This window comes from Microtus pennsylvanicus, chromosome 6 (assembly GCF_037038515.1).
Source record: "Microtus pennsylvanicus isolate mMicPen1 chromosome 6, mMicPen1.hap1, whole genome shotgun sequence".
Classification (NCBI taxonomy): domain Eukaryota; kingdom Metazoa; phylum Chordata; class Mammalia; order Rodentia; family Cricetidae; genus Microtus; species Microtus pennsylvanicus.
The window spans coordinates 62100467-62128220 of record NC_134584.1 but is presented as its reverse complement, the minus strand read 5'-3'; positions in this window follow the sequence as shown (position 1 = coordinate 62128220).

Here is a 27754-nt window from a genome sequence, read left to right as displayed (position 1 = left end):
TCTATAGTGGGAAACTGGACTCAATTTATCTTAAAAGATAAAGATTTTCTACTTTTACTAAGTTTAGCTTTTTGGCTAACTGTTCTTTAGTTATAATAAACAAACACACGTTAAAGTTCCAAGATAAATGAAAGATTAAAAGGAGTCTAGGAAGAAATCATATCGGGGTCAGCAAAATTTGGAGAAACTGAAATAGGAGCAGACTTTCGCATGACTACTCAGCAGTAAGGAGCATAGGCCGATCTCAGCCTACTTTCAGGATCCATTTATACTTCTAAATCTCTTTCCTAGATTCTTTTCTTTTTGAAACTACCTGATTCTTTCCTCTACTTACTTCACAAGCTTTTAACATGAACTGTTTTAGCATGCACTCATTGTACAAAATAATGTGCTTTTCATATGTGTTACATACTTTGATTTTATTACCTCTGAGATATTCAACCTTATCTATAACATTTCAACTTCTCCCAAAGGTCCTCATACTTTTTCCAATTCTATATACATTAATTCCATATATCAGGGAATGTATCATATCTGTTTATCTAAATCTAACTTATTTAAATTATATACAGCTTAATGATTTTTGAATTGGAGAATCAAATAACTCTACTTTGTTCACCTTAAATGGGTTAAGCAAAACTCAAGATCCTTTGGCCTTTTGTCTGACATGGAACTAAGTAAGTGTAACAAGAGTGGTCATGTCGTTTATGGGATTTGACATAAGGGAAGTTTCTCTAACACATAACTGTCCACTGAATAGCAGAACACTAAAAAATCGTTCTTGTTAATTTGAGACGGGTCTATGGCAATGCAGTATTTTGATCAAATTAATAATCTGATGTTCATGTAAAATCAGAGAAGGGAGTTTTGATTAAATGGAGTATTTGTCCGTTGGGAGGGAAAAACTGTAACTTTAGGGTAAAAGGTAGGGGGAGACATTGAGAGAGATAAATAGCAAGTTGAGAACAATATAAAGCTACTGGTAAACTTCAGATTGGGGGTAAATTAGTATGGGTGCTAACGGCAGACATGGTGAAAAATAGGAAAATGAAAGAGAAATGATTGGTTCTGTTAATGGAAGGGGATGTGTTTTGGCTGGTAGGTTAAGTTAGGGAGATGCTGCTTATTTCATACAAACAGATAAACAAAGTATGCTTATTATTCCATAGATTACTTCTCAATATAGATCTAGATCCTGACAAACTACATCATAACTTCCACTTGACTAAAAAGTTTGGCCATTGACAAATATTTAATATTCAGTGTGTATGCATACTGAACTAGAAACTTTGAGAACTTTAAAGGAATGAGGTAGAATAATTTTCCTCAAAAGGTATCGGCCATTTAAATCCAGATGCTTGTAGTATTTCCTTCCACTGCAAATACAAACATGGAAAGATATGTTTAAAGGTGAAGCAATTACACTGTTTTATCCTGTAGGTCCTAAATGTGATCATGTGTACCTCTATTAAAAGAAAGCTGCAAGAAGATTTGGAATATTTGAAAAGATGTAAATTGACAGTAGATGTTGAATGGAGATACAGCCACAGAACAAATATTGCTAATATCTCCCAGAAACCCAAAAAAGCATGTGTTGAATTGTCCCTGGAGTCTCAAAGAGGCTTAATTTCAGTGAGGCAGTAGAATTCATATTTTCTGCTGCCAGAAAAGACAAAATAAATTTATCAGGGTTCAAGTCATCAGGCTTGTGATCAAACGAGTCATAAAAGTCTAAGATAAACTTCCATAAAGTTATTTTTATCCTTCACATATACATTGATTTTGTAACTACCTTATGTTATAGCATTAAAAGGCTTTCATTCAACATAGGTTACTATGTTCACAGAGGACTGTCTGCAGTTCTAATATTCTATGTTGGTAGAATTCACCTAGTTAATTTAGAAGTTTCAGACAAAGGTCCCAGAAAATTACATAATTTTATAAAGTGTAAATCCCCAAATACTATATATATATATATATATTACAAAATGAATAATGAATGAACATTTAAAATATTTTCTAATGAATTCAAGTTTTAATATAATTATTGCAGAATAAATTTACCCTTCTAATTAATATACACTGTTTTTAATTAGGGTTTCTATTGCTGAAATAAGACACCATGACCACGGCAACTCTTACAAAGGAAAACGTTTAATTGAAGTGACAGCTTACAGTTTTAGCCCATTGTCATCATGGCAGGGAGCATGGCAACATGCAGGCAGAAGTGGTGCTAGAAGAGTAACTGAGAGTCCTACATCCTGCAGACAACAGGAAGTCTGCTAAGATACTGGATGGTATGCTAAGCATAAGAAACCTCAAAGCCCACCTCCACAGGGACATACTTTCTCCAACAAGTTCTTATCTATTCCAACAAAGGCACACTTCTTAATAGTGTCACTCCATATGAGATTATGTGGACAGTTGTGTTTAAACTACTACATAAACTTATATTATTGATCCAATTATACCTGTCCTACTTTGCCAACTACTGACATAATTAAGTAGCATTAGCTTGATGTCTGATAACCTATGGCTTCTGGGATTTGTGTGATTTAAATTCATTCAGATTCCTTTAATTTATATAACTTATTTTTAATTTATATGTGTGAGTGTTTCACTGCATGTATGAATATCTATCCCATATGTGCCTGGAGCTCAGAGAACTCAGAAGAATGGAGTTATAGATGGTTTCAAGCAAGGATGTGGGTTTTGGGAAGCAAATCTTGTTATTCAATAAAAGCAGCAAGTGCTCTTAATCTGTGTACCAGGTCCACAGCTCAAACCCATCATTTAAATATATTTGCATAGATGCACACATATAAATGCATATTTTTCACATCTTATAAAGCAGTATTTTTCTATATGAATTCCTCAAACATCCTTATGGTTACCTTTATTTCCTTTCTTCTCTGCTCTACTATCTCATTCCCTAACCCTACCAAACCATTTTTCCCAACTAGCATGAACATATCAATCTAAAATGTATCTCTCTACCAGTAATAATTTAGAATTTTTTTGTTGTTTTACATTTCTCTTAAGAAAATTAGACTGTCATAAGCATATCTTTAATTGTTTTTATGTTGTAATATTTTCGGCTGGGCTGTCTGGCACCTGTCCGCCCACATGGCTAGGTTATATCTGAAATAATTACATGGAAACTGTATTCTTTTAAACACTGCTTGGCCCATTAGCTCTAGCCTCTTATTGGCTAGCTCTTACATATTCATCTAACTCATTTCTAATATTCTGTGTAGCCACGAGGTGGCTTACCAGGGAAGATCTTTACCTGTGTCTGTCTGGAGTGGGAGAATTATGGCGACTCACTGATTTGGCTTCTTTCTCCCAGCATTCTGTTCTGTTTACTATGCCTACCTAATTTTCTGTCCTCTTAAAGGACCAAGGCAGTCTCTTTATTTAACCAATGAAATTAACACAAAACAGGAGACTCTCCCCCATCATTTCCCATTTGTCTGTTTAAACAAAAAAAGAAAGGCTTTTACCTTAACATAGTAAGATTACATATAACAAAACAGTTATCAAGTAAGAATTATAGTTGCAATATTTATATCTACTTTATCTTTGATCATAACTAAGGAAAACTATAACTATAACTAATCATTCTTCAACTCCATCAAAGACTCCTGAAGGATATAATATTACCTAAGCAAACAAGAAGTCCAAAACTCTAGAAATGACAGAGACATCTCGCTGCCTGGACAGTCAGCCAAAGTTCCTCTGTACCGTTGGGGCATTCATTGTGGCCTACAGGCCCATAGTATCCAGCAGACACCTCCACGAAGCAGGAAATTCCAAAGACAGTTTAGTCACTTTCTTTTGTATCCTGCAGAATGTCTCAGAGACTCTTTCATGAATCAGGAACCCCAAAAGACCATCTCATCTTTAGGCAAGTTCAGCAGTCCTCCCTCTGTGAGTTCTCTGTGTCCAGTTTACGCATCAGTCTAGGCAAGAGCAGTTTCTTGCCCAAATGGCTAAACAACTCCATAAGGAGCCTCTTCGATGCCCATCATCCTCTTGAAGTAGCTGGTGCTGCCAGGAGCAGATGTGTCTCATTGTCATGAAAAGCCCTAAGTTATTAAAACATTAAATGCCATATTCTGCAGTCTTTGAAAGATATGAAGAATGTCTATCTAACTGAAATGTATCTCTGTATATCTAGAAAATCTAACTAACATGACTACAAGCTTGACTATTATTAATGATTATCCATTAACAACCTATATACATTACATTTATAAATGAACTACACAATCACAATACCTTAATCAAGATTAGAAATATGTATATACATATAACAAAATTGACCTTAAAATCCATACCAATGCAAATTATTCATATCTATATCCTATCCCCCTTTAAGTGTAAAAGAACGTTTATAAACCATATTTGGGAACATGGGCGCAGTTTTTTCTCTCCAAACTGCCTACCTAATTTTCTGTCCTATTAAAGGGCCAAGGTAGTCTCTTTATTTAACCAATGAAATTAACATAAAACAAAAGACTCTCCCCACCGGGCAGTGGTGGTGCAAGCCTTTAATCCCAGCACTTGGGCGGCAGAGGCAGGCAGATCTACAAGAGCTAATTCCAGGACAGGCTCCAAAACCACAGAGAAAGCCTGTCTAGAAAAAAAAAAGACTCTTCCCCCATCAGTTTTTAAAGTTTTCACTGTAAGAAATCAATTATAAATTTTCAATTTGAAATGGCATAAAGCAATATCTGGTTTCCGATACATAAGTTAATTTGTGGATGACAAATACATTTTTTTGACCTCAAACTAAGACATTTTACATGAGAAAAGAGACTGTGTAATGAAATAAATACATTTATCCTGTATGGGAGGCAAGTGCAATTGGGTCAGCCACAGTTTCTGTTATTAGCCAGAGCAAATATTAAAGAAGCATGTTTCGTGCTTTTTCAGTCCCAGTCCAGCTGGCCTTGGTAAGTTCCCAATAGATCAGCCCCACTATCTCAGTGAATGGGTGCCCCCCTCGCGGTCTTGACTTCCTTGCTCATGTTCTCCCTCCTTCTATTCCTCATTTGGACCTTGGGAGCTCAATCCATTGCTCCAGTGTGGGTCTCTATCTCTATCTCCATCCATCGCCAGATGAACATTCTATGGTGATATGCAAGATATTCATCAATATGGCTATAGGATCAGGCCATTTCAGGCTCTCTTTCCTCAGCTGCCCAAGGACCTAGCTGGGGACATCTCTCTGGACCCCTGGGAACTTCTCTAGAGTCAAGGCTCTTTCCAACCCTAAGCATGGGATAAAACCGGACTCTCTGAATATGGTGGACAATGAGGGCTGCTGAGAAGCCAAGAACAATGGCACTGGGTTTTGATCCTACAGCATGTACTGGCTTTGTGGGAGCCCAGCCTGTTTGGATGCTCACCTTCCTAGACCTGGATGGAGGGGGGAGGGCCTTGGACTGGCCACAGGGCAGGGAACCCTGACTGCTCTTGGCACTGAAGAGGAAGGAAGAGGGGAGTGGGTCGTGGGGAGTGGGGGAGGAGGAGGAGGAGGGAAAAAGGAGGCAGGGAGGAGGCGGAAATTTTTAATAAAAAAAAAAGCATGTTTCAAAAAAATACTTCAAAATAACCTAATCATGCAGAACAATTGAAGAGAGCAAACTAGCTCACAAGACTGCAAGAGATTATAAACAGATAAAAGACAGACTGTGAGAGACAGCAAGTATTAAAGATAATGAAATCAATTGAATATTTTTTTTTGAACATGGTTTCTCTGTGTAGCTCTGGCTGTCCTGGAACTCACTCTTTAGACCTCAGCTGAAAATGTTAAGCATTGACATTTACTTTGCATCTTCAACCATTTTCCTAAATTATTAATTACCTGGAAGATTTATTTCTTTATAACCATTACATTTGTACCTGTATTTCACTCTTATTGTACCTTTAAAACATTAGAAATGACTTTGTAAATGTATGTAATTTATGTGGGAGGCCCTTCTGTATATATGTTGTTTTTATTGATTAATGAATAAAAAAGCCGCCTGGGTCTGTGATATTCCAACACAGAACAGAACTCTCTATTATCAAAGATGTAGATGTGTCAATACAGTCTTTGTGCAAACTGATTATTTACTTATGAGACAATTTAATATAAGTCATTGAGGCTTTTCTATACATAATATGTAAGTAAAATATTAGACAGTGTTAATTTAGTCCTCTTGTGGAAAGGGGTATTTGTTTTATTATATAAAGATGTGCTGCATGTGTTTGTGTTGAAGAATAATTGTTTAACATTGTACATAGGTGTTGCTGTTTCACCCTGCCTGCATAAAGCACCTGATAGGGGTCTAATAAAAATATGGATAGCCAATAGCTAGGCATAAGAAGGATAGGTGGCACTAGCTGGCAGAGAAAAAGGGAGGAGCCAGCTAGCCAGGCAGGGTCCAGCCAGCTGAGGGCCAACCAGGCAGACATGGTGAGAAGCAGGAAAGCATGATGGGCAGGAAGTACATAGATGATGTAATAGAGTCTCAAAGCATTATATAGATTAACAGAAATGGTTAATTTAAGTTAAAAAAAGCTAGAAACAAGCCTAAGCTAAATATAAGCACTCATAATTAATAATAAGTCTCAGTATGATGCCTTGGGGGCTGGAAGTCCATGAAAGTCTGTTATCTAGTTCATAGTTCCATATTTACTTTTAGTTGCAGTAATAAATTTAATTTTGATCTAATTTAACAATTTGTTCCTTCTTTTTCTTTAGCTCCAGTAAATTAATCCTTAAATAATGCCTATAGAGTGGATATGGACAAATACAAACGAAACAAGAGAATGAAGAGATAAACCTCAGGGGCTGGGAAAAGGTTTTATCAGATATTCATCTGGCAGATGATTTATATCAAAAGTTTATAGTGATCTTTATGTGAATCTTAACAACAACCTTAAGGCACCTTTTCAGAGATATACAAATTAGTTTGATACTTCTTGAAATAAGAAATATAAATAGAACTAGGCCAGAGCAGGCCTAAGACAGTGAACTCCACAGGAGGAAATACAAGGGAGCAACAGCTGACGGAGTAGGCCAGAACCAGAGAACTCTGCAGGTCAACCAGACAGAAACTTAACAGAGAAATAAGAAAAGGCCTGACATACATAGTTTTATATCTCTGTCTATCAAAGTATTTTAGAAAGAAATAGCTGACATAATTGCAATAAAAAGTGAAGAAAGAGACCTCAGTACTATGGATATACTATTATATTTTGGTATATACTCAGATATTAAAAATTAGAAGTAGCTAATTTGTTAAATAAGAACATAAAGAATACTGACTACAACTTGCTATCCAAATACTAATATAATTGTTCTGCTATATTATTTATTTCAAGATTTTAATTTTATATGTGTGTGTGTGTGTATCTTATAAGTTTAGGTTAGCAGAATTGAACTCAGAGCCCTTGTAGAAATCTGTACGTGCTTAAATGCTGCGTCATCTTTCCAACCTCCTATTTAAATATCTACATTTTTTAAATATTTTTTGAGACAGTGAACCATTAGTAGCATGTTTTAAAAAGTCACAAATTTTTAACATCTACTTTGGCTTTCACATATTATTAGCACAACTTAAGAGCTCTGGTGTTCCATGTTCTTTTCAGAAATGGTTTAGGTGATTTTACAATACTAAAGCCAGAGCTGTGGTTCTGTTCTACCTATTTGCTTACTATATGTATTTGCAATAGGTCTTATTTAAGTGTTGAAAACATAATTTTGTATAGAATTTTAAAAATAAATATTGTAACTCTACACTTTCCAAAAACTTATAATTCAATATAAAGTGTTAAAATTAATCAATATTATATAGAAAGATTGATCTGAAGTACATCTACCTATAGTTTTTCTTTTTGAAAGGGTAATTTTCAATGCAAGTTGTAAGTTAATATTTGATGAGTGCCTTAAAATTTTAGTCTTATCCTCAAGATTTAGAAGAACATTTTCACAAAATCTGTACCACTTTTAACATTTTAGTCAGTCATAGGTAGCAGTGACCATGGAGTCAATCAATAAGTGTGGCTATTTCTTCAGTAGTTTTTAAAATTAAATTCGTTCCTTTCATGCAGGCACCAAGGGGTGACAGGCAAAGGTGGCTAAATATCAACGGTGGTTGTTTAAACTGTAATTACAGTTTAGAGTGCAGCTGTTAAATCTACCCAAATAAATTTTCAAATTGACATTTCTTGTTCAACTAAGAAATTTTGCCAACTGTTTAATTTGTAGGCATCTCACTCTGGCCCTTTCCCAAATATAGACTTTTGAATGAATCAGTTTATCTTTAGCTTTCCCACACTAATTTAATGTTTCTACAATAAACCATAATATCAGTGGAGTTAACTTTCAGTTGAATTTTGGTTCTTTCAATACAACTCTCATTTAAATAAAATAAATTATTTACTAAATGTATTGTTAAGAAGACATCCTTAATAATTTCTTTTAAGATTTTTTTTTATTGAAAATGAATTATAAATGTGTTAAATTAAATTTTGAAAATCAATACAATACTTAACTGTTTTGGGAGCTCCTTTGGTCAATAATAGCCTTTAACATACCAGCACACTTTGATGTGGTCTCTCATACTACAAATTCAGCTGGAAAGGGTGTGCTTATTCTTTTGCTTCCAGCTCTCACTTCCAGATGCTAGATTCACTTCCTGTTACCTGTTTATGCAGAGGACTGTGATCTGTGAGTCTACCCCCAAATAAATAACCCTTTATTATATGTAATTCTGAACTAGTGTGGGATTATTTTGTAATTTCCATCATCATTTCCCACCCTAATGTGGAGACAAGTCCACACTTTTTTTGGATCAGTTTGTCAGCTGTATGGCACATTGGGCACTGAATGCCTTGCCCATGGCTCTAGCTGACACACAGATACAGCAGGTTTCTTCTCAGTACTCCCCAGCTCGCAACCCACACGCTACCACTTGGCACATAACACACTGTTCCACACACTGCGGCCTGATATGTCTGTGGTGCACACCGTCCATAATTCACACTGTCAGAAAATTTTGGATTTTCTCTTTATCCTGGACGCCAACTCTTTGGATTGTTTGATTGTCTTAATAACTGATCTTAATTTGTTAAAGAAAGCATATTTTTCAGTACCTAAGTAAGAAACACATGCTGTTCACTGCGGCTAGTGTTTCTTGGCCATGTGGCTGTAACTGCGGCACCTGCTGGCCAATAATGATTATTACACCTACTCCAATTCATTGTAATTGTCTTTTAATGAGTAAGATCTGAAAACTTACAAAAATTACTTAAAACATAACTATCCATAAGTTTAATAATTATCTTGCTTATACTATGGAAGGTATTCCACAAGGATTATGCAATTTTCCTTCTACATCTCTTTATTTTATTCTAGGAAATAGTTTTGTTTTCAATATTATCTCACTAAAAATGGTTCAGAAACAGGGCCAAGAATGAGGCACTTTTAGAAATAACACAGTATTTACAAACTAATAATTGACAGCTCTTTGAGAAGATCAATACTATGGAGAGAGATAGCATCAATTTGACAAAATTATCTGAAAGAATTTGTGGTATTGAAATTAACAATCAGAATCTGTTGAAAAGTTATGATAGATCAATGGATAAGAGATCTCTCCAGGAAGGTAATATGAACATAATCAAAATATTGTCCAAGGATGAGATGCTATCTTTACTGGACAAGTTTTATACCTTGAAATCCTCAGTGAGAGCATTAGAAAAGAACACTGGACAGGAGATTCAGACTTTCCAAAAGGCAGTAGTAAAAAGATTTGAAAAGAATGAACAATTTATTGAAATTGATGAGCAGGGGCAGAAAGTACAAGTACAGGATTTAGCCTCATCAGTACATGCCAGACCTCAGGATCTTTTACACAGAGTTTTAACCGCATATCCAATAATTTCCTTGGAAAGACCATGTGTCACAAAATACTCATAGGTAGTCAAAAATATGAATGGGAACCAATACATATGAGCTATCTAAAAGAAATAAAACAAACAATAGTTTTTTATGGGTTACATTCACCTTTTTTCTGGAAATGGTGAAAATGTGGGCTTCAAATTCTAAGGCTACCCCACACAATTAGCTTCAACTAGTCTCAGTGGTCCTAGAAGATGGACCTCAGCTGCTTTTGAAATGTTATTATAGAGAAGAGTTAAAAATATTTAGAACAACAAGGGAAAGCAAACGGATTTGAGACTTCCCAAGATCAAATTCTTGGTGAGGGTTATTACTCTCATCCTCAGGAACAGGCTCGCTACAATGAACACACTTTGTTCCTATGTAGCATAACAGCTTTAAATGCTTTGGGCAGTATTCAGAAACCAGAAAAGAAGTTTGAATCATATATTAGGGTTAAATAGGGCCAGAGAAAATCTTTTAGTGACCTCTTATAAAGATTAAGCTGTACAAGTATGAGTTACACACCCTGAAGTTAGATGGGTACTTATTGAATCTTTGACTTTTGACTTAAAATTTAAGATGATACTTGGCCCTTTAAAGGTCAGATCAGCACCCAGAGATGAGTGTCTCTTACATACAAAGGATGTTGAGACTTTGACTATAGTTCTGAGGCTTGAGTAGAAGAAGCCATTTCCAATGATTTGAGAATACACCAAAAAGCTAAATATTTAATTGTGGTATAACAGAACATCTAAGAAGAGGCTGTAGACAAGGAATTTCTAGGCTACAAATGGCACCTAGATGTGGATAACTGAATCCACAGAAAGCCTGAGAAAGCTTGGAAAAGAATAGAGTAAAGCAAGGCTTCTTGGTAGCAGCAATTTCTTGGGTCTGCTCTGCTTGCCAGAGGCAAGCTAGCACTCTCATCTGACTCAGCTTTAGCTGCAAAACCCTGCTGCTCTTTTAAGAGGTCCTGCTACAAAACACTTCAATGGTTTTGATAAAAGCTGAAGCATGCTTTTTTGTTTTCAGTCGTAGCAGGAAAAAAGTTGTGCTGTTTTAAAATGCCGGCTTTCTGGACCTTCCTGCCAGGGCAAACTCTGACTCTTTCAAGCAGGTGGTCCTGACTATGGAGCTTTTGAGTGTTAAACAACACTCAACTTGTTTGCTGGCAAGGACCTTGAAATGCCATAGAGTTGTGGCTATAAACATGGCTCCTGCAAGTACCTCCACCATGAGGCTGGAAAGCTAAAAAAATGGATTGGATCCAGCTGTCAAAGCCACAGCTTTAAACCTACCCATATTGCTTGGTAAATTAAAGACTCACATGGTCAAAAAAAGAGAGATATACAGTAAAGAAAGATTCAAAGTCAAAGAAAATATTTAAATGATTTACAGTGTGTTTAAAAATATATGCAGGCTTGAAAAAAAGTTAAAGTTCTTTAAGTAAAGAAAGAAAGAGAGTAGTTGGCTTGTGCTGTTTTAAAATGCTGGCTTTCTGGGCCTTCCTGCCAGGGCAAACTCTGACTCTTTCAAGCAGGTGGTCCTGACTATGGAGCTTTTGAGTGTTAAACAACACTCAACTTGTTTGCTGGCAAGGACCTTGAAATGCCATAGAGTTGTGGCTATAAACAAGGCTCCTGCAAGTACCTCCACCTTTAATCTCAACACTTAGGAGGCAGAGATAGACTGACCTCTGTGACTTTAAGGTGTGGCAGGGCACACCTTTAATCCCAACGCCTGGGAGGCAGAGACAGGGGGATCTCTGAGAGTTCAAGGACAGCCTGGTCTACAGAGTTATTCCAGGACAAAGATATACAGAGAACCTGTCTCAAAAAGCCAAAAGTTAAAAGTAAAAATAAAAAAAAAATCGGATTAAAGTAAAGCCACATAAAGATGGAAAATACACAGAGAATCTTGATACTGTATGCTATTATGCTCTCTCTGAATATTTTGAATGCTGAGGAAGGAGCAACAGCTGCTAAAAGATATGTGTTTATAAAAGCTGCTGAACTAATCCAAGAAAGATATTTTGAAAATACCTCGACTTTAAAATTTGGATCTAAGGTTATGATGCTTTGGAAAATCTTTCTTTTATTTTCACAGAAGATGAAACCCATTGGATTGCTTCTATCCCAGTATGATATGATAGACCATGCCCTCCTGAAAGGTTGTTGTGAATACCTTCAAAAAATTACTTAACTGCTGACTGAGATGAATCTAGTACACAGGTTATACCATGAAAGACCTAAATAACAGTGCCCCCATTCAGCATGAAGCAGTTTGGAGAGAAATAAGTATGCCCATATATTCCCAAATATTGTTGTTTATAAATGTTCTTTTACATTTAAAGGGGAATATGATATAGAAATGAATAATTTGCATTGATATGGATTTTGCGTTAGTGATTTAAAATTAAAGTCAATTTTATTATATGTATATGTATTTCTGATATTGATTAAGGTATTGTGATTGTGTAGTTCATTTAAAAATGTAATGTATATAGGTTGTTAATGGATAATCATCAATAATAGTCAAGTTTGTAGTTATGTTAGATTTTCTAGATGTGCATAGATATATTTCAGATAGGCATTCTTCATATCTTTCAATGACTACAGAATATGGCATTTAATGTTTTAATAACTTAGGGCTTTTCGTGATAATGAAACATGTCTGCTCCTGGCAGCACCAATCTACTTCAAGAGGAAGATGGGCATCAAAGAGGCTCCTTATTGAGTTTGATAGCCATTTGGGCAAGAAACTGCATTTGCCTGGACTGTTGCATAAACTGGACAAAGAGAACCCTCAGAGAGAGGACTGCTGAACTTGCCTAAAGGTGAGATGATTCTTCATTAAAAGTAATTAAATCAATTCCATACACGGGGCAAGAAACCCAGAACTCACAGACAAGGAGCAGAAACTAAAAGCTGCAGAAGTCGCCACATAGCAAGAAACCACCAGAGTAGTAAGTTCCACTGTGGTGGAGGTTCAAAAAAAAAAAAAACACTTAGGTAAAAGCAAGTCACGTGGGCAGGGTTGGGAGAATTTCTGGGCCATGGACAAGCTAGGCCTTTAAGCCATCTACCTGTTAGTTGTGGAGTCTGAATCTATGTGGGCACAAGATGAAGAAGGATGCTTAAAAGAAATCTCACACTAGCTCAGAATTGAGAATTATAGACAGTTATTTATTTAATGGTAGACTCACAAATCAAAATCCTCTGCTGTAACAGAGAAAAGAAACCAAATACCACAGCAGGAAAAAAGGCCAGATGCATGGTTTACATCGGAATAAATAGTATAAGAGGCTACACCCAGAGGTCAGGTAACTACTGGCTATAGGATTTCCTACAGCAGAGCTGGCTATGTCTTGGTCAGAAGGCAACAGAATGTGGATTAAAAACTGGGAGGTGTCTTGAACATATGTGAAACATCAAAGCCCACCTCCACTGAGAAACACCTACTCCAACAAGGCTAGTTATCTTAAGAGTGACATTCTTCTATGGGGTTCATTTCCTCTCAAACCACCACAGCATGCTCATAAATTATGTTTCATTATTTTTAGCATGAATATTTAAAGATTTGAAATTAGTTGAACTTAGAGGAATGTAAGAATCACAAATGGAAAACAAAGTAAAAATAAAATGAATTAGAGAAATTATTTAAGCTCAGTAGGCTCAGGAATCCTATGTAAAGTTTATATTTTTTTATCCTGTTTTTCAGAATCTGAGTGATGTGATCCCTTTTGTTCTTCTTCTAATGGATATAGGATATAGAGAAGCTAATTTAAGTTTCACATTTGAATAACATATGAGAAATAATATATTTATGCCATATATAACTTCGTATTTCACCTTCATCCTATAAGTAATATTTTGGACACATGGCTATTGATTTTCTTAGAGTTGTTTAAAAATGTCATAGTTACATAATGAGTCATAATTACTTTTACACCCCATCCCCCCCATGCAATCTCTCGCTATACATCTGGTAGTCTCTCAACAAGGCACAGTTCGAACTTTCACATCTTGACTTTGTTTTATGTATTAAAAATTTCCATCTCCTTGCCTCCTCCCATTTCCCTCCCACTCACCCCCCTCTTTCTCCCCCTCCCTCTCCAGTCTTAAGAGCAGTCAGGGTTTCCTGCCCTGTGGGAAGTCCAAAGTCCTCCCCCCTCTATCCAGGTCTAAGAAGGTGAGCATCCAAACAGACAAGGCTCCCGCAAGGCCAGTACATGCAGTAGAATCAAAACTCAGTGCCATTGTCCTTGGCTTCTCAGTCAGCCCTCATTGTCAGCCATATTCAAAGAGTCCTGTTTGATCACATGCTTCATCAGTCCCAGTCCAGCTGACCTTGGTGAGCTCCCATTAGATAAGTCCCATTGTCTCAGTGGGTGGGTGCACCCCTCGTGGTCCTGACTTTATTGTTCATGTTCTCCGTCCTTTTGCTCCTCATTTGGACCTTGGGAGCTCAGCCCAGTGCTCCAAAGTGGGTCTCTGTCTCTATCTCCATCCATCGCCAGATGAAGTTTCTATGGTGATATGCAAGATATTCGTCAGTGTGGCTATAGGATAAGGTTAGTGCAGGCACCCTCTCCTCTGCTGCTCACAGAACTAATTGGGGAAATCACTTTGGCCACCTGGGAACCCTTCTAAAGCCAAGACTCTAGCCAACTCTAAAATGGCTCCGTTGGTTAGAATAACTTCTTCCCTGCTCCCATAGCCACCATTCCTCCATCTCAAAACTCTAATTAACCCAATTAAAAAAATGGGGTATTGAACTGAACAGAGAATTCTCAACAGAAGAAGTTCAAATAGCCAAAAGACACTTAAGGTCATGCTCAACCTCCTTAGTGATCAGGGAAATGCAAATCAAAACAACTTTGAGATACCATCTTACACTGATCAGAATGGCTAAAATAAAAAACACCAATGATAGTCTATGCTGGAGAGGTTGTGGAGTAAGGGGAACACTCATCCATTGTTGGTGGGAATGCAAACTTGTGCAACCACTTTGGAAATCAGTGTGGTGGTTTCTCAGGAAACTGGGAGTCACCCTACCTCAAGATCCAGCAATTCCACTTTTGGCAATATACCCAAGAGATGCCCAATCATACTACAAAAGCATTTATTTAACTACGTTCATAGCAGCACTATTTGTAATACCCAGAACCTGGAAACAACCTAGGTGCCCCTCAATAGAAGAATGGATAAAGAAGGTGTGGCACATATACACTTTAGAGTTCTACTCAGAGGTAAAAAACAATGATACCTTGAATTTTCATGCAAATGGATGGAAATAGAAAACACTATCCTGAGTGTGGTAACCCAGACCAAAAAGAGGAATATGGTATGTACTCACTCATAAGCAGATTCTAGCCATAAACAAAGGACATTGAGCCTATAGTTCGTGATCCTAGAGAAGCTAAATAAGAAAGTGAACCCAAAGAAAAACATATACTTATCCTTATGGCTATAGGAAGTTGACAAGATCATCAGGTAAAAGTTGGGAGCAGGGGGTGGGGGTAGATTGGGGGAAAAGGAAGATTGGGAGAGAGAAGGGAGAAGGGGAGTATTGGGGAGAGCTTGGGGGAATGGGTTAATTCACATCTTGACTTTGTAATGACACACTAAGTTTAGAGTTTCTGTATGTTGAGGAGGAAAGTTATCTCCTGGGAAAATGACAACTCCTCAGTAATTAATTCATAAAATAAAATTCTATCCCAACCCATTTATTGCCAAGCTTTAAACTTAGTGATGTTTAATTGACCAGCCTGGCAAGATAAGTTCACTAGTATATTAGTGGCATGAGTGTTATGGGGTTAAACAATCACTTTCTCTTTATATTTAAAGCCTATTCCATGAGAGGGATTTAATCCATGGTATGGTTAACTTGATAAAAGAAAGAAACACAGCATGTATGTCTATATCATAGGCATATGGAAGAAATCGCCACTATCATTATTCTGTTAAATTGACAGTTTTAAATACCTCTCTGAGTTCTTGTTTTTATATCAGTACATAATTGTATTTTTTCAACTCACTTCATGGAAGTTATTTTTTGTGTAATAAATTACTATTAATACAGAGACCCACAGCTGGTCAATTTGAAGAGAATTAGAAGCTCTAAAGCATTTATCTATATAACAATACAAGTCTCCAGGATTATCACAGAAGAGGGTGAAAGAAAGCTGTCTGAGCCACAGTGAATAGTTGTCTGTAGTAAATCACTTCTGGGAATAGCATTGTGGCTGCACACATGAGTTCACAACAACCATGATTACATGCAAAACGTTGAATAAAATCAAGATGAAAAAAGCAGTATGAGTCAAGATCTCTGAACAATAGTAGAGGCGATTATCATGTTCTACCCTATCTGAGAAACTACTCTCAATTGATGGATTATAGGTGAACTGGAGGGCAAAAATGGAGGGTTTAATTTAATCTAAACACATGATATAAGGGTATAAAATTTTCAAACTACAAAATAAAGACGTAATAAAAAGACTGGTAATCTGCCTTTTGCTGATCATTAAAACAGGACTGACATAATTGGACACAGACTATAATGTGTCTTTGAATATAACATTTTATATTTATAATGATATTTTCATTACTCCTGTCCGACTGACTCTAGCTCAAGAGTTCGAGTGATGGCAACATTACTACATGGGTCAAAATAATCTGGTAGAATTTGTGAGTGGCATGAACAGGATTAATCTCACCATTTTCCTAAGCATGACGTGCATCTTATGTTAATAACTACTTCATGATAATTTTCAATTTGATTATGAAAGCTATTCAAGAATTTAAAGTTCTCATCTAGCCCAGTCTTCCCTTGAACTCATCTGGCCTCAACCTCCTGAGTGGTGGGTTATAGAAATGCATCATGTGCTGAACTAGAACAGAATTGTATGAAACTTTATTTTTACTTTTAAACTGCCTTCTAATTTTAACATAAAATGATAATCAAAATTTATGGAGGTTTCTGATATTACTTAGAGCATTTTATTCATAAAATTTTGATGCAAATGCATTTTCAGGGTTTGGGATAATAGCTTTACATTTTCTATGTAGCAAAAATATTTATATATAAATATGAGTCTTACAGACAGTTCAGAATAATTTAATTGAATATATGAACTATACTCAGGAGAAGAGAATATAAACACCAATATTTGTTGTGGTGAATGACTAATTCTGAAGATAAATTCATGGAACAAATAATTAGAAACCAATACTGATTTTTCCATTAACATGAGAGTGTGACCCTTGGACACCTTGAGTTATCATGGAGATCATTTGGAAACATTTCAACTAGAAACCTAAGTAGGCACAGTACTTTGGGGGATGTCATATTAATCTGGTAAAGAGATCTTTGCTTTCAGGTGACAAAAATTACTCATGGACAATTGCAATCAAAACTTTGTAAATTTTGCATATAGATTAGAATTTCAGTTCATTTATATAATACTGTGATTTTATCCAAAACATATTAGTGTATAATGTTTAATTTGTTTATCTATGATTGATGTCAATAATAAAACTGTAGCAATATCTGATTTAGAAGTATTTTAGCTTTATAATCAATGACAATTAGTGTAAATTTTTACTATATATCAAAATTTAAATATTTTAGTTTGAAAAATCCATCTACTATTTCATTATAAAACTTCATGTATATTATTAATAACTGCTTGTTTTATATTGAGCCTTCCATACATATTAGCTATTGTTAGCTACTCTACAGCTTTAAGGAAACAACTTCGGCTATTTCAGTAAATTAAAAATTGAGAACATGTACCTCCTGCCTCTGCCTCATTCAGCAAAGTTTCGTAGGCCAACTCCAAAACTGTTGTTAAATATTTTCTTTTTTGAAAAATTGTTTTGAAACAAAAACAAAGGTTGTGTTAAATGACTATGTCACCTTTTAAAATTGTGTCAGTTACTGAAAAAAAATTAAGAGCACTTAGGATTTGTTACAGTAGAAGAAATAGATTTAAAAAATAAAATGGAGAAGAAGATGAAGAGGAGGAGAAAGAATAGGAAGAGAATGTAAATTAATTAGAACAAGAATGAATTGGAGCACAGTATTGTAACAGGGAATTGGAAATAAAATTGAGACAGAAAATTAGAGCAAAGAAATTAAAAACAATTAGGTCATAAGAATTTGTAGAGGCAGTAGAATAAAGAGAGAAGAATAAAGATCACATGTATTAAAAGAATATAAGAAGATTATTTTCCTCCAGCTTTCAAACTTTAGTCCCTAGGCTTATTGTAGCATCTCTTTATGAACCCTTAGTGAAAACATTTAAGATAGGCCCTTGAAAGTTTTTAATGTAGGATTTTAGTACTACATATGGCAAAATAACTTAATTATTATACACCAGGGCACTCTGTCTGTATTCCTTCCAGCTTTACCTGAGACTTTCTAGGGTATTAGAGTGGTGAGATGATTAATATATATATATATATATATATATATATATATATATATATATATATATATATAAATTTTGTTTTCTGATATGATTGTACTTCAATTTTCCCTGCCATTTTCTGCCCTCATGAAAATTCTCCTTTGACAGAAGAAAACTTTGAAAAAAATTGCTGAATATTTGTCAAGTAAATTACATATATTACTTTATTCTGTTTCTCTGAAAAACTCTGCATACAACATAGAAGTTAACCCTAAGTTTTTTACAGCTGACAGAAACCTTGGCAATGAAATAAAAATGAAAATATGTTATCTAGAATAACGAGTTCTTGCCCAAACATATAAATATCTAAGCTCATACCAGAGAAATCTTCTACAGAAGTCACATATGCAAAGGAAAGGGAAATATTGCTTTCATTCTCTAAGCGGAAAACAAGGATAAAAAAGTATTATGACTTTCAATTCTCATTTGCAGTTTTCTCTCAAAGCGTCATCACTTATCATGAGCTTCTGTTGTGCAACAGTAATGCTGTGGTTTCAGATATAATGTTAAAGGAAATCAAGCACAGCAAAAGCAGCAGGAAGCTGTTGTGCTGAAATACAGCTCCTTTTAGGGAAAACACTTAATAGGACTCTCACTGTGCATAAAAGCAAGTTATTGTGACATAGGTAAATCATCTTTTCAGTCATTTCAAGTCTCTATAGCTTGTACGTGGAAATAATCGCACACATGAATTGAGTTCTTATATTGTCTTGTGATTCAGGTGTATCTATGGATGCATACAATGAGCCAAATAGATTTAGAAAACCCTATTTGTTTTTCCATAAATATTATCTTAATATGGGCAGAAATCATTTAAGTATAATATTTTGAAACACACATTGGTATCAAAAATTATTTGTAGAATGATCTTCATTGGTATCACCACCCCCACTGTTAAGAGTCCCCTAAGAACATACAGTTACTCAGTCAGAACACAAATCTAGGTCAGACCCCTACTGGTTTCCTGATCTCTGCGAATCTCAAAGAATTTTAGTTGATTGATGCTGTGGGCTGTGTTCTTCTAGTATTCCTGAATCCTCTTGTTCCTCTGATCATTTTCCCCCTTCTCCACAGGACTCCCCGAACTATTCCTAATATTTGACTGTGGGATGCTGCATCTGCTCTCATCGGTTGCTGGATGAAGTTTCTCTGGTCTCTGTGATGAGGACTCGGCTAGGCTCCAGTCGCAGACCACTTTGCATACAGGATATGGTGCCACTAGAAAGTTTTGTGACTGAGTTTTCGCCTCAGTTTCTCCATTTGAAAGCCTCTTCTGGTTACAGAAGATGGCCAGTTTAGGCTCTGTGTCCCCCATTACTAGGAGTCTTTGGAAGGTTACTCTCTTGGATTCCAAGGAGTTTCCTTAGCATGAGATTTCCACCTCAGTCCCCAAATACCCTTCCAATTCCAGTTCTTTTCTCCCCAACCCACTTAATCCCTTCTGTTTCCTACCGTACCCACTATAAGCCCATACTCTAAATCTGTTCTATTATCCCTTCCTAAAATCCCTCTTAATCTCCCGTTGCTACTTAGCTTCTCTTGGTCTGCAGGTCTTACCATGTTATAACTTAGTTTATAAGTAATGACCTCTTATACAGGAATACATATCAAGTTTGTCTTTCTGGATCTGAGTTACCTCTCTAAGGATGATTTCTTTCAAGTTCCATCCATTTGTCTGCAAGTTTCATGATGTCATTATTTTTAACAACTGAGTAACACTTTGCGGTGTATTGTACATTTTATTTATCCGTTTTTCAGTTGAGGGTCATCTAAGTTGTATCCAGTTTCTGAGTATTATGAGTAAAACTGCTATGAACATAATTAACCTAGTGTCCTGATAAGATGGAGCATCCTTTACATGTAACCCAGGTGATATACCTCAGTCATGAAGTAGATTGATTCCTCATTTTCTTAGAAACTACCGTATTGATTTACAAAGTGGCTATACAAACTTGAACTCCAACCAGCAGTGGAGAAGTGTTCCACTTGATCAATATCCTCTCCAGCATGGGCTATCACTTGTGGTTTTCATCTTAGCCATTCTAAAAGATGAAAGATATGTTGTGATATTTTGCTTGTGTTCTGATAAATAAAGCTTGCCTGGAGTAGGAATGGTAGAGCTAGCCACTAGTTAACCACAGAGGTTTGGAAGTCTGTACAGACAAGTTTGGAGACAGGCTCTCATCCACTTTTGGTAGGAGAATTCAGAGAAGTCTCTGATGACTGCTGCTCTCCTTCTCTGACTTTAATATTTGCACCAATTTCTGACTCTGTTTTTTTTATTGATAAGACTAATTAGGATCATTTTGTTAATTATGGAGTCTCAAAATAGTTTGGATGTGCATGACCTAGAATATTAAGGATGTTGAATATTTTTTGATACTTTTTTATTTGTTTAAAAATTTCACCTCCCCTCATCCTCCTATTTCCCTTCCTCTCCCCGCATCCCCCCTCCACCTTGCTCTCCAGTCCTAAGAGAAGTCAGGGTGCCCGGAGGGAAGGCCGAGGCCGCATGCTCCATCCTAGGAAGGTGTGCATCCAAACAGACTAGGCTCCCAAAAAGCCAGTACATGCAGTAGAATCAAAATCCTGTGTCATTATCATTGGCTTCACAGTCTGCCCTCATTGTCAGCCACATTAAGAGAGGTCTTTTTGATCACATGCTTGTTAAGACCCAGTTCAGTTGGCCTTGGTGACCTTCCATTAGGTCAGTCCCACAGTCTCCGTGGGTTGACACACTCCTTGCAGTCCTGACTTCCTTGCTCATGTTCTCCCTCCTTCTGTTCTTCATCTGGGCTTTGGGAGCTCAGTCCAGTGATCCAATGTGGGTCTCTGTCTCTATCTCCATCCATTGCCAGATGAAGGTTCTATGGTGATATGCAAGATATTCATCAGTGTGGCTATGGCAGAAGGCCAGTTCAGGCACCCTCTCCTCTGCTGCCCAGGGACCTATCTGGGGAAATCCCCTTGGACACCTGGGAACCCCTCTAGACCCAAATCTCTTGCCAACCCTAAAACGGTTCCCTTAGTTAAGATATCTTCTTTCTGGCTCTCATGTCCACCTTTCCTCCATCTCAATTATCCCATTCCCTCAAGCACTCCCCAATCCCCCTTCTCCCTTCTCTCTCCCCATCTCTCCTTCCCTCCAACCCACCCCACCCCCCTTCTCCAACTTTTGCTTGGCGATTTTGTATACTTCCAATATCGAGGGGAATAATGATATGTATTTCTTTGGGTTGACCTCCTTATTTAGCTTCTCTAGGATCATGAATTATAGGCTCAATGTGCTTTGTTTATGGCTAGAATCCACTTATCAGTGAATACATAGCATATTCCTCTTTTTGGGCCTGGGCTATCTCACTCAGCAAAGTGTTTTTTATTTCCATCCATTTGCATGCAAAATTCAAAATGTCATTGTTTTTTACCTCTGAGTAGAAATCTTTTTTTTTTTTTTTTTTTTTGGTTTTTCGAGACAGGGTTTCTCTGTGGTTTTGGAGCCTGTCCTGGAACTAGCTCTTGTAGACAAATGTTCTACATTGTTGAACAAATGCCTTTTTTAGTATGATTGGACATCTCTTGGTTATATTCCCAAGAGTGGAATTGCTGGATCCTGAGGTAGGTTGACTCCCAGTTTCGTGAGAAACCACCACACTGATTTCCAAAGTGGTTACACAAGTTTGCATTCCCACCAACAATGGATGAGTGTTCCCCTCATTCCACAACCTCTTAGAATAGGCTATCATTGGTGGTTTTGATTTTAGTCATTCTGACAGGTGTAAGGGTATCTCAAAGTTGTTTTGATTTGCATTTCCCTGATCGCTAAGGATGTTGAGCATGACCTTAAGTGTCTTTTGGCTATTTGAACTTCTTCTGTTGAGAATTCTCTATTCAGTTCAGTACTCCATTTTTAATTGGATTAATTAGAGTTTTAATGTATATTTTCTTGAGTTCTTTGTATATTTTGGAGACCAGACCTTTGTCTGATGCAGGGTTGGTGAAGATCTTTTCCCATTCAGTAGAGTGCCTTTTTGTTTTAATGACAGTGTCCTTTGAAGCTTCTCAGTTTAAGGAGATCCCATTTATTCATTGATGCTCATATTGTCTGTACTACTGGGTTTATACATAGGAAGTGGTCTCCTATGCCCATATGATGCAGACTACTTCCCATTTTCTCTTCTATCAGGTTCAGTGTGTTCAGATTAATATTGAGGTCTTTAATCCATTTGGACTTGCATTTTGTGCATGGTGATAAATATGGATCTATTTTCATTCTTCTACAGGTTGACATCCAGTTATGCTAGCACCATTTGTTAAAGATGCTTATTTTTTCCCATTGTATAATTTTAGCTCCTTTTTCGAAAATCAGGTGTACATAGGCCTGTGGTTAGTATCTGGGATTTCTATTTGATTCCTTTGTTCAACATCTCTGTTTTTATGCCAATACCAAGCTGCTTTCATTACTGTAGCTCTGTAATAGAGTTTGAAGTAAGGGATAGTAAAGCCTTCGGAAGTACCTTTATTGGATAAGATTGTTTTGGCTATCCTGGGTTTTTTATTTTTCCATATAGAGTTGATTACTGTTCTCTCAAGTTCTGTGAAGAATTTTGTTGGGATTTTGATGAGGATTGCATTGAATCTATAGATTTCTTTTGGTAGAATTGCCATTTTTACTATGTTGATCCTATCTATCCAAGAGCATGGGAGACCCTTCCATTTTCTGTTATCCTCTTCAATTTCTTTCTTCAAAGACTTATAGTTCTTGTCAAATAAATATTTCACTTCCTTGGTTAGAGTTACCCCAAGATATTTTATGCTATTTGTGGCTATTGTGAAAGGTGATACTTCTCTGATTTCCCTCTGTGCTTCTTTATCCTTTGTGTATAGGAAGGCAACTGATTTTTTGGAGTTGATCTTGTATCCTGCCATGCTACTAAAGGTGTTTATCAGTTGTAGGAGTTCTTTAGTAAAGTTTTTGGGGCTGCTTAAGTACACTATCATATCATCTTCAAATTACAAAAGTTTGACTTTTTCCTTTCCAATTTGAATCCCCTTGATGTCTTTATGCTGTCTTATTGCTATTGCTAGAACTTCAAGCACTATATTGATGAGGTGTGGAGAGAGTGGACAGCTTTGTCTTGTTCCTGATTTTAGTGGGATGGCTTTTAGTTTCTCTCCATTTAATTTGATTTTAGCTGTCGGCTTGCTGTATATTGCTTTTATTATATTTAGGTATGAACCTTGTATCCCTTATCTCTCCAAGTCCTTTATCATAAAGGGGTGTTGAATTTTTTCAAATGCCTTTTCAGCATTTAATGAAATGATGATATGTTTTTTTTTCTTTCACTTTGTTTATATGATGGATTGCATTAATAGATTTGTGTATGTTGAACCACCCCTGCATCTCTGGGATAAAACCTACTTGATCATAATGTATAATTGTTTGGATGTGTTCTTGGGTTCTGTTTGCCAGTATTTTATTTAGAATTTTTGCCTCGATGTTCATAAGTGAGAATGGCCTGTAATTCTCTTTCTTGGTTGAGTCTTTGTGTGGTTTTGGTATAGGGGTAACTGTAGCTTCATAAAAGGAGTTTGGAAATGACTCTTCTATTTCTATATTGTGAAATACATTAAGGAGTATAGGTATTAGCTCTTCTTGGAAGTTCTGTTAGAATTCTGCATTGAAACCATCTGGTCCTGGGCTTTTTTGGTAGGGAGCGTTTTGATGACAGTTTCTAATTCTTCGTGACTTACAGGTCTATTTAAATTGTTCTTCTGGTCTTAATTTAATTTTAGTATATGGTACTTATCTAAATAATTGTCCATATCTTTTACATTTTCCAATTTTCTGGCATACAGGCTTTTGTAGTAAAATCTAATGATTCTATGAATTTCCTCTGTGTCTGTGCTTTTGCCCCACTTTTCATTTCTGATATCGTTAATTTGCATGTTCTCTCTCTGCCGTTTGATAAGTTTGGTTTGGGATTTGTCAATCTTTTTGATTTTCTACAAGAACCAGATTTTTGTTTCATTGATTCTTTAGATTGCTTTCTATGTTTCTATTTTGTTGATTTCAGCCCTCAGTTTGATTATTTTCCATCTTCTACCCCTCCTGGGTGAATCTGCTTCTTTTTTTTTCTAGAGCTTTCAGGTGTGCTGTTAATCTCTAATGTGTGCTTTCTCCATTTTCTTTATGTGGACACTTAGTGCTATGAGCTTTCTTCTTAGCACTGCGTTCATAGTGTCCCATAGGTTTGGGTATGTTGTGTCTTTATTTTCATTGAATTCAAGGAAGTCTTTAATTTCTTTCTTTCTTTCTTTCTTTCTTTCTTTCTTTCTTTCTTTCTTTCTCTTTTTCTTTCTTTCTTTCTTTCTTCCTTGCCTCAAGGGTGGTTCAGTATTTGACTGTTCAGTATCCATCAGTTTGTAGGCTTTCTGGTGGGAGAATTGTTGTTGAATTCTAGCTTTATTCCATGGTGATGTGATAGTACACAGTTGGTTACTACAATTTCTTTGTATCTATGGATGTTTGCTTTGTTACCAATTATGTGATCAATTTTTGAGAAGATTCCATGAGATGCTGAGAAGAAGGTATATCTTTTCTGTTTTTGTGGAATGTTCTATAAACGTCTGTTAAGTCCATTTGGCTCATTATATCCATTAGTTCTCTTATTTCTCTGTTAAGTTTCTGTTTTGTTACCTGTCCATTGGTGAGAGAGGAGTGTTGAAATCTCCTAATATTAGAGTTTGGGGTTTGATATTATCTTTTGATATAGATATGAATAATTTGCATTAGTATAGATTTTGCTTTATTGATAGATTTACGGTCAATTTTGTTATATGTATAAATGTTTCTGATGTAACTTTTACTTGATAACTGTTTTGTTATATGTAATTTTGCTATGTTAAAGTTAAAGCCTTTTTTTTGTTTAAACCGAAAAAGGGAAAATGATGGAGGAAGGTCATTGGTTAAATTAAAAGAAGCTGCTTGGCTCTCATTGGTTAGGAGATAGGTGGGAGGAGTAAACAGAACAAAATGCTGGGAGGAAGAGGAAGTGAGGTCAGACTCCACAGCTCTCCTCTCCGGAGCAGACGCTTCAGAGAGACGCCATGCCCAGCTCCCAGGCACACGCACGTGATGAAGCTCCGACCCAGGATGGACTTAGGCTAGAATCTTCCCGGTAAGACCGGTGCTATACAGATGATAAGAAATGGGCTAGTCCAGGTGCGAGAGTTAGCCTAGAAGAGGCTAGGTAGAAATGAGCCAACTGGTGTTTAAATGAATACAGTGTCTGCGTAATTATTTCGGGTAAAGCTAGCTGGGCAGGCGGCTTGGGGTGTTGGGGACGCAGCCCCGCCGCCGTCCATATTACTACAATCTTTGAGTTCTAGTAATGTTTCTTTTACATATGTGGGTGCTTTTATATAAGGGGCATAGATATTCAGGATAGAGACTTCCTCCTGATGGATTGTTCCTGTTATGAGTATAAAGTGTCCTTCTCCATCTTTTCTGATAGATTTTAGTTTGAAATCAATTTTGTTAGATATTAGTATAGCCACACCCACTTGTTTCTTTGGGCCCTTTGATTGGAAATCCTTTTCCTAACCATTTACTCTGATGTAGTGTCTGTCTTTGAGTTTGATGCATGTTTCTTGTAAACAGCAGAATGTTGGATCCTGTTTTCGTATCCCTTCTCTTGACCTATGCCTTTTTATAGGTGAATTGAGTCCATTGATATTAAGTGATATTAATGACCAGTGGTTGCTAACTCTGCTTATTTTTTTTTTCTGGTGGTAGTGTTTATGTGTTTCTTTTCTTTGAGTTTACTAGTGGAGGGTTGTCAGATGCTTGTGTTATTTTGGGTCTTGTAGGCTTCCTTGGTTTGTGATTTTCCTTCTAGCATTTTCTGTAAGACTGGGTTTGTGGCTACATATTTTTTAAATCTTTTTTTGTCCTGGAATATTTTGTTTTCTCCATCAATGGTGAATGGTGAATACTCAGCAAAGTATAGGGTCTGGGCTTGCGTCCATGGTCTCTTAGTGTCTGCAGCATATCTATCCAAGACCTTCTGGCTTTCATGGTTTCCATTGAGAAGTCAGGTGTAATTCTGATAGGTTTTCCTTTATATGTACTTGACCTTTTTCCCTTGTAGCTCTTAATATTCATTCTTTATTCTCTATGTTTTTGTTTTGATTATTATATGGCGAGGGGATTTTTTTTTTGATCCAATCTATTTGGTGTTCTGTATGCATCTTGTACCTTAATAGGAATATCCTTCTTTAGGTTGGGAAAATTTTCTTCTATAATTTTTTTGAATATATTTTCTGGGTCTTTGAGCTGTACTTCTTCTCTTTCTTCTACCCCTATTATTCTTTGGTTTTTGTCTTTCACAGTGTCCAAAATTTCCTGGATGTTTTGTGTTAATAATTTGTTGGGAGCTGGGTGGTGGTGGTGCACGCCTTTAATCCCAGTACTAGGGAGGCAGAGGCAGGTGGATCTCTGGGAGTTCGAGGCCAGCCTGGTCTACAAGAGCTAGTTCCAGGACAGGCACCAAAGCTACAGAGAAACCATGTCTCAAAAAACCAAAATTAATAATAATAATAACAACAACAACAATAATAATAATAAATTTGTTGAAATTGTTATCTTCTTTAATCAAAGAGTTTATATCCTCTATAGTATCTTAAGTGTCTGAGATTCTTTCTTCTATCTCTTGTATTCTGTATTTCCTGTTCGTTTACCCAGATTTTCCATATCCAGCCATCCCTTGTGTTTTCTTCATTACCTCCATTTTATTTTTCAAGTCTTGAACTATTTCCCTTACCTGTTTGATTTCATTATCTTGGTTTTCTTGGGTATCTTTGAGAGATTTATTCATTTCTTCTACCTTTTTGTTTGTCTTCTCCATTTCTTTACAGCAGTATTTAGATCCCGTTTAAGGTCCTCTTATTTTCATAATGTTATGTTTAAAGTCGATTTCTTCTACTTCTTCTGGAATAGGGTGTTCAAGTCTTCTTGTTGCATGATCCCTGGAGTCTGATGTTGTCATGTTGCCTTTCTGGGTGTTGGAGGTATTCTTGCATTGTTGCCTGCTCATCTCTTCCTTCAAATGTATCCTGGAGAGTTTTGGCCTCTTGGTCCAATCTTTGCTGTGACTGACTCTGGGTGGATCTCCTCAGTGCAGGGGCAGGAACTGTTCCTGGGCCAAGAGCCTTGCTGACAATGTGGCAGGCTTGGGGGAGGCAGGGTTGTGGGGAACAAAGAAGCTCCTGCAGCAAGAGCTTTCTGGAACATTCTGCCCTGTCCCAGGATGGTTGTCCTCAGCACAGGGACAAGGATT